Source organism: Phoca vitulina, unplaced genomic scaffold, assembly GCF_004348235.1.
Source record: "Phoca vitulina isolate PV1807 unplaced genomic scaffold, GSC_HSeal_1.0 scaffold19, whole genome shotgun sequence".
Lineage (NCBI taxonomy): Eukaryota > Metazoa > Chordata > Mammalia > Carnivora > Phocidae > Phoca > Phoca vitulina.
The window spans coordinates 18,641,000-18,650,179 of record NW_022589722.1 but is presented as its reverse complement, the minus strand read 5'-3'; positions in this window follow the sequence as shown (position 1 = coordinate 18,650,179).

The following is a 9,180-nucleotide window of genomic DNA, read 5'->3' as shown; positions in this document are numbered from 1 at the left end:
TACACAAGGACTCGAGCAAGGCAACCTCAGAGCTGGTTCAGTAGCTCAGTGAGGGTCACCAAAATGTTCACCTCATTTTGGGTTTTTTTTGCTCAGAATACCAGTGACGTTTCCTAGGGTGACCAACTGTCCCGGTTATCTTGGCACTGAGGGGGTTCCCAGGATTTATGACTTTTAGTGCTAAAAGAAGGAAAATCTCAGGCAAACAGGGACGTTAGTGATCTTAATGCCTCCCCTCTCAGTCACAAGATGGCTGTCACAGTCTCAAGCATCACAGAGAAAACAGGCCATCTTTTTTATATACTTCTCTCTTACCAGGAAGAAAGTAGTCTTTCCCTAAAGCCTGAGTAGACTTTCTTTCATATCTCAAGAACTGGGTCATATGCCCACCCTTAGTCCAAAGAAGAATGAGATCATGGTAGATGGCTTAGAGCAATCATAGTCTGTCCCCTAGTTTGGGCACATTGTGCAGACCTTAAACTGCATTCTGCTGGTATGGAAGAGAAACGACTTGTGGGTGGCTAACTCACAGTACATGCCACAAATGCTATGCCAGAGATTTTGGAATTTATTCTGAAGGCAGTGGGATGTCATCAACATTTATAAGCAGAAGGCAATAGGCCATCACTTAATGTTTTAAGCTTGGAAGCAATATCAGAACTGAATTTGGAACAAGAGTGAGAGAAGAGAGATTTGTTAGCAGGTTACTCCAAGAATCCAGACATATGATGATAAGATTTGAATTAGGACTGTGACTACAGTTATGTAAATGAAGGGATGGGTTTGAAGGAGGTGACAGGACATTCATCTCACTTGATGTGAATGAAAACCTTGCGCAATGCACTGGTCGGGCTGTGATTGTCCCCATTTGTGTATGAGACAATACTTGCACAGGTATTAGAGGTGACACGGCCAAGTTGCTCTCAGAGGCCCATCACCTGCCTACCAAAGCTAACCTCCCATGCTCCTGGAGTGGGATTTCTCCCCTTGCCCGGATCTTGGACATGTTCTACACCAGCTGGCTTGCTCTCCTGGGGCCCCTGTATCTACCTGGCGCCAGGTGGGTGTCAGACTGGGCAGAAAGCTCTCATTCTTTGTAGTTAGACAGCTTTGTAGATGATGACTGCAGTGGGATGTGTTGATTAATCAAATCTGCCTCAGCAGACACGAGCAGTAATGTAGACTTGAGGGAAGAACGTGAGGTTGGCAATATAAGTTCAAGGATTTGCCTCCCACTCCTGGGAATAGTCTTGCATTATTGTACGCATGGTTTGCAAGTGAAATCTGCTAATTTCCCAAAGACCTCTGTTACTGGAAAATTAACCCAGTGGGAGATCTAGTCTGGGGTGATGCATTCTCCCTGGTGAGTCATGAAAAGGGCTATGAGGGAACTATTTGGTGAATGGTGACTTTGTTGGCACTGTTGAATGAAAAGAGTTGTTGTGACAAGAATTAGCATATATTATGTCTGTGTCACAGCACCCTGTTACTTTCCCTGTAGGTCTAGGCTCATATGGCAAGTAGACATTCATAAATGTGATTTCTAAGTTTTTGTCCACCTACCCATAGAGGGACAGGGTGATGCCTCGTTTGCTTACCACTCTATTTCCAGAGGCTAGCCGAGTAGTTGGCACGTAGTATATGCTCCATAAATATTTGTTGAATTAATTTTTTATTAAATGACTGCTCCGTGTCAGTTACTACATCAGCTCTTTGAAACCTTTCCAAATCCCTATAACATAGACAATGAAAGTGAAATTAGTCTATTTTATAGACAATAAAACTGAGAATCAGAGCTGTAGAGCGAGTTAACCGTGGTCATACATTTAGTGAGTGTAGGGTCAGCTACGACTTGAACCCAAGGCTGTCTCCAGATCCCATGCTGTTTTTCCTCTGTTTGCTGTTTGGATTTTCATTTCATGTAATGATATTTTTCAATGCGGAGAAACTCAGCATTGCTTTATCTCTGCCCCACACTTTATAGATGAGAATCTCTAGGACCAGAGAGGCCAAGCATCTTGTCCAAGTTAAATTAGTGCTCAAGTCAAATGTAGCTCAGCATTGTTTTCAATCGGACCTTGATGTTCCTTTAACATAAGGCAAGCACTAATTCAGAAGGAGCCAGAGCTTGTGGGTTGGATTTGACCTATCTCTACAGCATTGCTGGATGTCTGCATTGCAGAAAGTCATGAAAAATCTCACCCAATGCAAGTTTCAAAATCTACATGGTTGTTTTCTGATACTCGGCTTTCACTGCATAGGCTGCCTTTTGAATGGAGGAAAGGCAAGCCTCAAGCTTTTGGAAAGCTACTGCAAGTTTGCTGCTGAAAACTTCCAGGTTTGGATACAATCTAGACTCTGGTAAAGTACTTAAGCTAATAAAGGCCTAACACTTCTTCCAGACTCCTTACAAGCGCCTCACTGGCTCAGCATGCACAAACCCACAAGAGAACGCTGTGTCCGTGGCTCGGACAGCCCCACACATGTGATTCGGGAGGTCGCACTGCTCCAAGACCAGAACCCTTTGCCCTGCCCACCCCCGTCCTATCCTGCCACGTTCTTCCCCAACATGCTACCTAAGTCTCTTCTTCAAACATTCCTTTGTATGTCCTTGAGTTTCAACCTGGGAAGTATATTACCTGCATGACGTTAAGCTTGCCATTCAGCTGAAAAGCACTGAGAAAACCTCAGGTTCAATTTGCTGTTTGCTCGTTTTGTACTTCCTGAGCTGGGCTTCTTCTCCATGCTAGGGGCTGTGCCAGGCCCATGGTGCCAGACACATGTGAGGAACACTCAGCTCCTGCCTGTGGGGCCCTTGTCATTGAGTGGGGGAAGGAGTCACACCATAGACCCGAGATGGTCTTGTGTCATTTCTTTGTAACTCACTGGGCTTTGTCCTCTGTGGTGCTGTGCTGGTGTTGTCCTCTGGCTAAAAGTAAGATGACCGCCCCAATCCACACATGACAACCCCCAGGAGACAAGAAAGCATCTTTCTCAGTAGCTCTCCCTTATAAACAACAATTTCCTTTTCCAGAAGTCTGAGCAAAATATTCCCTTGGTCTCAGTGGCCCAACTTGGGACACATGTCCATTTCTGAGCCAATCCCAGAAGCTGAGAGATAGCATGGGATGATAGACACAGACCTAATTTCCTTAAAAAAAAGAGGGGTATCTTTTCCTTGCAACCCAAAAAGCCAGAACTTGCTAGTAAAAGCGATTTCATTTTTCATTTTTAGATTTCTACCAAAGCATTGTTGCTTTATTCAACTGATTCCCCACAGTCCCCATTTACATGTCACCATCATCGTCATTGTCATCATCTGGAAGGTGGATGTATTAAACAAATGAATCACAAAGGAGAAAATCTATGACAATCGCATGAAAGATTTCTTGCTAATAGATAATTCACAATTCCTCATTTCCGTTCCTTTTGGACTTTATCCTAAAGGCAATGGGATGTCATCAAACATTTCTAAGCAAGAGGTGATAGATTGGCTCTCATTTATATTCCAGTGACTCACACGGGTCAAATATGATGGGAAGTCAAAGTAATTATGACACCTTCATGGGACAGCAGCTTAAATCTGTGTGAGGCAGATTGTCTTGAATAGGCCTGCCTTCTAGATGAGTGGACCAATCCAGGCTTGCAAAGATGGCCTGAACATGCTGCCCTCATTGGCAGTAACCCTCTCCGTAGGCCCAGCAGCCTCTGACTGCTGACCATTGGCGGCGACTCACCCAGTGCAAGGCAAGAGATGGCCACAGGTCACATCTCTGCACCAAAAGGAAAGGGAACACCTCTCTCACACTCTTCAGGGTGTTGGGGTTGAGATTTTGAGTAGCCAAGTAAGATTCAACAATGCTTGTCTTGGCTAGGACAGGGCAGAGGCTATGAAGGGGACTCAGGCACTTGAGAAACACGTCTTCTTCATGGACCTATCCTACCCCTCAGCCAGCTCCCCACACACCCACATCTATCGGAACGAGCCTCTGAGTGCTATACCTACTAAGCAAAAGTTCCTAATGTGAGGACTTCCCCAATTATATTTTAGTGGCTAGACCCACTGTTGGGATAAATTAAATTTTAACTAAGCAATTATTTCAGAACGTTCAATTTTCTAGAGATCAGTATGAGGTCCATAAAAGCTTGTGTACCGACTACTTTAAAGTACTCATCTGACCCAAAGAAGAATGCTGGGTGTCAGAAAAAGCCTTGAGTTTAAGTAGGTGTTCCCAACTTCCTAACTTTGTGACTTTCAAAGTAAGTCACTTCTACTTTCTAAGCCTTCAGTTTCCTTAGCTGTGGAATGAAAACAAGACTTCTTCTCACTTCAAGAATTCAATGAGATAAAAAATCTGAAACTCGTATGAGTCATGACTTTTATTCATCTGAGAGGCCCACTTTTCTCCTCTGCAGGTCTCTGTTTTCTTACTTGTGAAATGGAAATAATATAATCTGACTTACTTGCTATAGAGTCAACAAGCCAAGAAATGCAGAAGCCTTTTGTGAACTGTAAAGCCTGATGTGCTCCCAAGCACTTGGTTACCAGGTTGATGCTCTGGGGGGACCAATCCCAGGTACACCCATAGCCCAGGAGTTGGGAGTTGGCAGCGAAGAGGAATGCTCTTGAGAATTAGTCTGACCAAGAAGCCAGGTGCTCTCTTTCTTCCTAAAACTAATTTACACTGCAAAGATTCTCTGTTTGGAGCAAAATCTTGAGGGCCATGGTCTTCCAGGCTTATTCAACTATAGCTGTGGGGCCTCCACAAATTGTTCTCACATGCCTCCTCTTCTCAGTCAGGGATTTTAGTCAGCTGAAGTTGGTCAATGGTGTTTTCTTTTCTGCTAATGTTTTTTTATTCTTTTCTAAAGAAAAATAAATAAATAAAAGAACACAATATTTAAAAATTCAAGTCAAAGTCTCCCCTCCCTTCAAGACTTCCTGTCCATAACTGAAGCCATCTTCCTAAAATTCCTTTTGCCACAAAACAACAGTCCCTTAAAAAAAAAAAAAAAAAAAAAAAAGGCTATTTCCTTTTTGGATGGGGATTTATGTGAGAGGATCGGACAGGGGAAAAAATGAGCTTTCATCCAGCTTCAGCAGTAGCTTCCCCATTTGTCCAGACTTGGCCTGCTCTTGGGATTATATGACATTCATTCAGGCAAGGTCTGCTCAGAGACAGAAACTGAGATCAGATGAAGCCTGATGCTTTAATTCTGTTACTCTCAAGCTTGAGTGGTCCAGCACAGTCTCCTGGGAGGCTTGTTAAAACACAAGCTGCTGGGTCCCAACCCCAGAATTTCTGGTCAGAAGGTCTAGGGTGCCCGAGAAATTGCATTCCTAACAAGTCCCCAGGTGATGTTGATGTTGCTGGTCCAGGGACCGTACTTGGGGACCACAGCTCTGAGTTAACAGTTTTCAGTTCCCAGCAAAGTTTTGAGAGAAGAATCCACTGTGGCCAGAACCACTGTGACTGGTGGTTGACTTCCAGTTTCCTCATGTTGGAAGGCGTAGCTGCAAAATCTGGGTGTTTGCTTTCCATCCTCCTGTGGCCCTCTCAGCCCAGGCAGGGTGCTCTTGGGTCGCTCTCTGGCTGGTCTCCTGTGTCCCTGTTTCTGTTATGTTTCATGGGAGGCTCAGATCTTTTATTTCCTCTTAAGAGGCTGTGTGAGAATTGTTGGGGAAACAACGCAGTTTTTGGTATCAGGTGAACTTGTATATGAAACCAGGCTCCTTTGTTTGCTGGATATGTGATCCCGAGCAAGTGAAATAACTTCCCTGAGTCTGTTTACTTGTCATCAAATATGAATAATAATAATACTCTATTGTAGTGGTCTACAAACCTGGCTAAGTTCCCTCTCCTCTCCCAAATCTATTGGTAAGTAACATCTCTACCCAACCAGTTGTCCAAAGACCCCTATGAGCCATTTTGACACCTCTTTCTCTCTTTCTCACTTCCTATATCCAACCAACCACCATGTCCTGTCCACTCTACTTTCAAAATGTACCTTGGTCCTGAATACTCCTCTCCATTTCCCTTGTCCCCACTACCCCCCACCATGCCCACCAAGCTAGCATAAATCCAAACTTGACCACAAAAAATAATTTTTGATATATCTTATCAGTTCCCAGTTCATGTAGGCTAAAATATGAAGTCCATAGCATGGGCTACAAAAGGCCTACAAAGTCTTCTGGCCCTGCTGATTACTAGATGAGCACCTATTTCATGTTACTTTGACTCTCTGAGGTGCACCCAGCAGAGCTGGTCTTGGGATCCTTGAATATGTCAAGTACTTTCCTGCCTCGGGGCCTTTCTACAAATTTTGAAGGACATTTCTTGACACAGGGACATATTAAAATATGAAAAGAATATGGGACTCATATGTCCACTCCACGTACATGGAAATAGAGAAGACTAGATGGAAATAATCAAAAATATTTACAACAGTTATCTCTTGGTGATAAAGTCCATTTTTATATAATTTCATTACAATTTTGTTTCCATATTTTTATAATAAATTGGTTTACTATTATTCTCTCTCTTTATATATATATATATATATATATATATATATATATAATAAAAATGTAAAAAGAAATGGTGAAGATTTAAATTTACTTTTTAGAAAACTTGGCTTTGATGAGAAAAGCCGTGGCTTATGTTTCTTAAGACAAGAAATGGTGAAGTGAGAAGATTGATTCTGAGCTGGAGGTCTGAGGTGGTGGTTCTAAAATCTGATTATGACTTCTTTCCTCAGTTCAATATTAAAGTTGAATAAGCTGGACCCATCACCTTTTTAGCAGAAGGCTGTAAGTGCAAATAGTGATATAACCTCTTATTCAGCCTCTCAAAGACAAGTGAAATCCAAGCATCAGTCTCAGCTGATGAAGTAAACTCACCTGCTACTTTACCTTTTGTACATTTCCTTCTCTCCTCCCATCCCTGCTTGTCCCCTGCCTTCTCCCTCCCTGTCCGTCTTTCTTTGTCTCCCTTCTATCCCCTCATCTCTTTCTGCATATCCCTCACCTCCCTTTCTTTTCTTCTTGCAACAAACACTTGATGACTGCCTTTCACGAGCCGGAAGAGAGACAAGATCATCCTCCCAGTAATTCAGCCTCCCAGTACACAGAGAACAATATCAACAGACTTGTTAAAATATCCTATTTTACTTAATATTTTATACTTTTATCCTCTGTCTCCTTCCAGAGAAGATTTTAGTCCTGGATGCATTAAATACACCAGGGGCAGGTAAATATCACTGTGTCTCCTGAGAACAACATATTTGCTGAATACATTTATTTTGTCTGTAGTTAGAGAGTAAAATAAGCTGCTTTAAGTTTAATTTCATTTATGATCCCTGATGGCTTACCATCATTCATAAATAAAAGAGAAGGTATAAAATTAGTAGTAGAAGTAAAAGAGGAAGGAGGGGAAGAAGGAAGGAATTTGTAGCAAGGAAATAATAGGGATCCACTGCTGACATTGACAAAGTATGTTACAAAAAGACCTTTCCCTTGTTATGACTGACTACAAACTCAGCTCCAATTTTTTAGTGGCCAATAAAGGGGGAAGGAGGTTAATAAAGACAGTTACATAATTCATCAAACATGTGAGATAAAAACTGACCTGTTTTTCAGCGGTAGAACTATGCTTAGTGTGGAAAGGAGAAAGAACCCCAACTCTGGATGTAATGAGCGAGGTCATCCACAGCAACCTGGCAGAGGACATGATGTTAAATTCTGTAGGCCTGTCGCTTCCTCAGTGTGGGCTGATGCCAGCACAGCTAAGGCCCTCATGTGGTACAGCTCAGGTCCCCAACATCCTGCTAATCTGGCTTCATTTGTGACAGATTTCAGAACTGGAAGAACAAACAGTGTTGAAATCCGTCTCTTAGGGGATTTCTATTGCCTTAAGGCCTGATACATGTATTTATTTTTTCATTCGATAACACTTACTGGGTACGGAATACACACCAGACATTGTGCTACATGCTGTAGCCACTGAATCAGTTCTTGGTGGTGAGCAACATGGACTTAGTTAGCCGTGACTTATCCACAAAAGAGAGTAAGGTCATTTGAGGCATCCTTTCATCTATACATCTAACCTTCCATTCAATCATTTGTTCTCAGTGCAAATATTTATTGAGATCCTGCTGTATGTCGGGCACTGTGCTAAGTGCTAGGGTCAGAAAGATGAATAAGACAGGTTCTTGCCTTCAAAGAGCCATTGCCTAATGAGGGAGAAAGATCCTGTTCAGCCTGGTGCTATAGTGAGACTAGGTACCAAGTACTATGCGTGCTCAGAGATGAAAAAATGGACACAGAAGTGATTTTTTCCAGGAATGAAGCCCCAGAGAAAGAACTTCTGTGACTGGTAACTTGCATTAGGTAGAGTAGGATGGTGGTGAAGGCAGGGATGAAGTGAACAAGAGTATAGAAAGGAGTGAGGGCAGCTTAGAATGCAGGAATTAGCAGCTGAGCCCTGGAGATGGGTGAATTTGGGCTTGAGAATGGCTCTGCCATTCAGGAGATTTGGATACGGGGCCTGCGTGGGATCCAATGCAACCATATGGAGCCCTGAGGGTCAGGAGAGGTAATGTTTGTGCAGTACTTAACACAACACCCAATTCAAAGTACCCACTCAATACTCTCTACCTGTGTTGTCATTTGGTCCTATCTGCTTTGCCTAGGAATGTATTGTTTAAATATCACGTGGGATTTGGATACTAGATGCTTGAGCAGAGGCCATGAGGACAGAAATCGACTTGATTTTAGAAGTACTGGAGTCGAGGTGATGAAAGGTCAATAAAGTGGGGATTGTGGTCAGAGGGTCACCTGGCCTTTCTGCATCCTCAGACACAGCACATGCTCTGGCAATGAGAGCCAAGTGCTCTCTTCTGTCTAGAGTGTTGGGAGCCTGTCTTTCTCAGAACAGAGCTTTTGTGCAGTGTGGGTGGTCTACAATCCTAGGACTTATTTTCAAATGCAGCCTCATCAATCTACTTTGGTGGTTTGTATCTCAAATATTGATCTCCTTGGGGAAAATGAGTCAGCTCAGTGTAAATTTTTTTTGCAACCTTTGACCCTGATGAATTTTAAAGAATGCTACTCTCTTTACCAAGCTTTCTGAATTGAGCAAATAGATCATCTATGTATATGTAATAGTAATAATAATAATA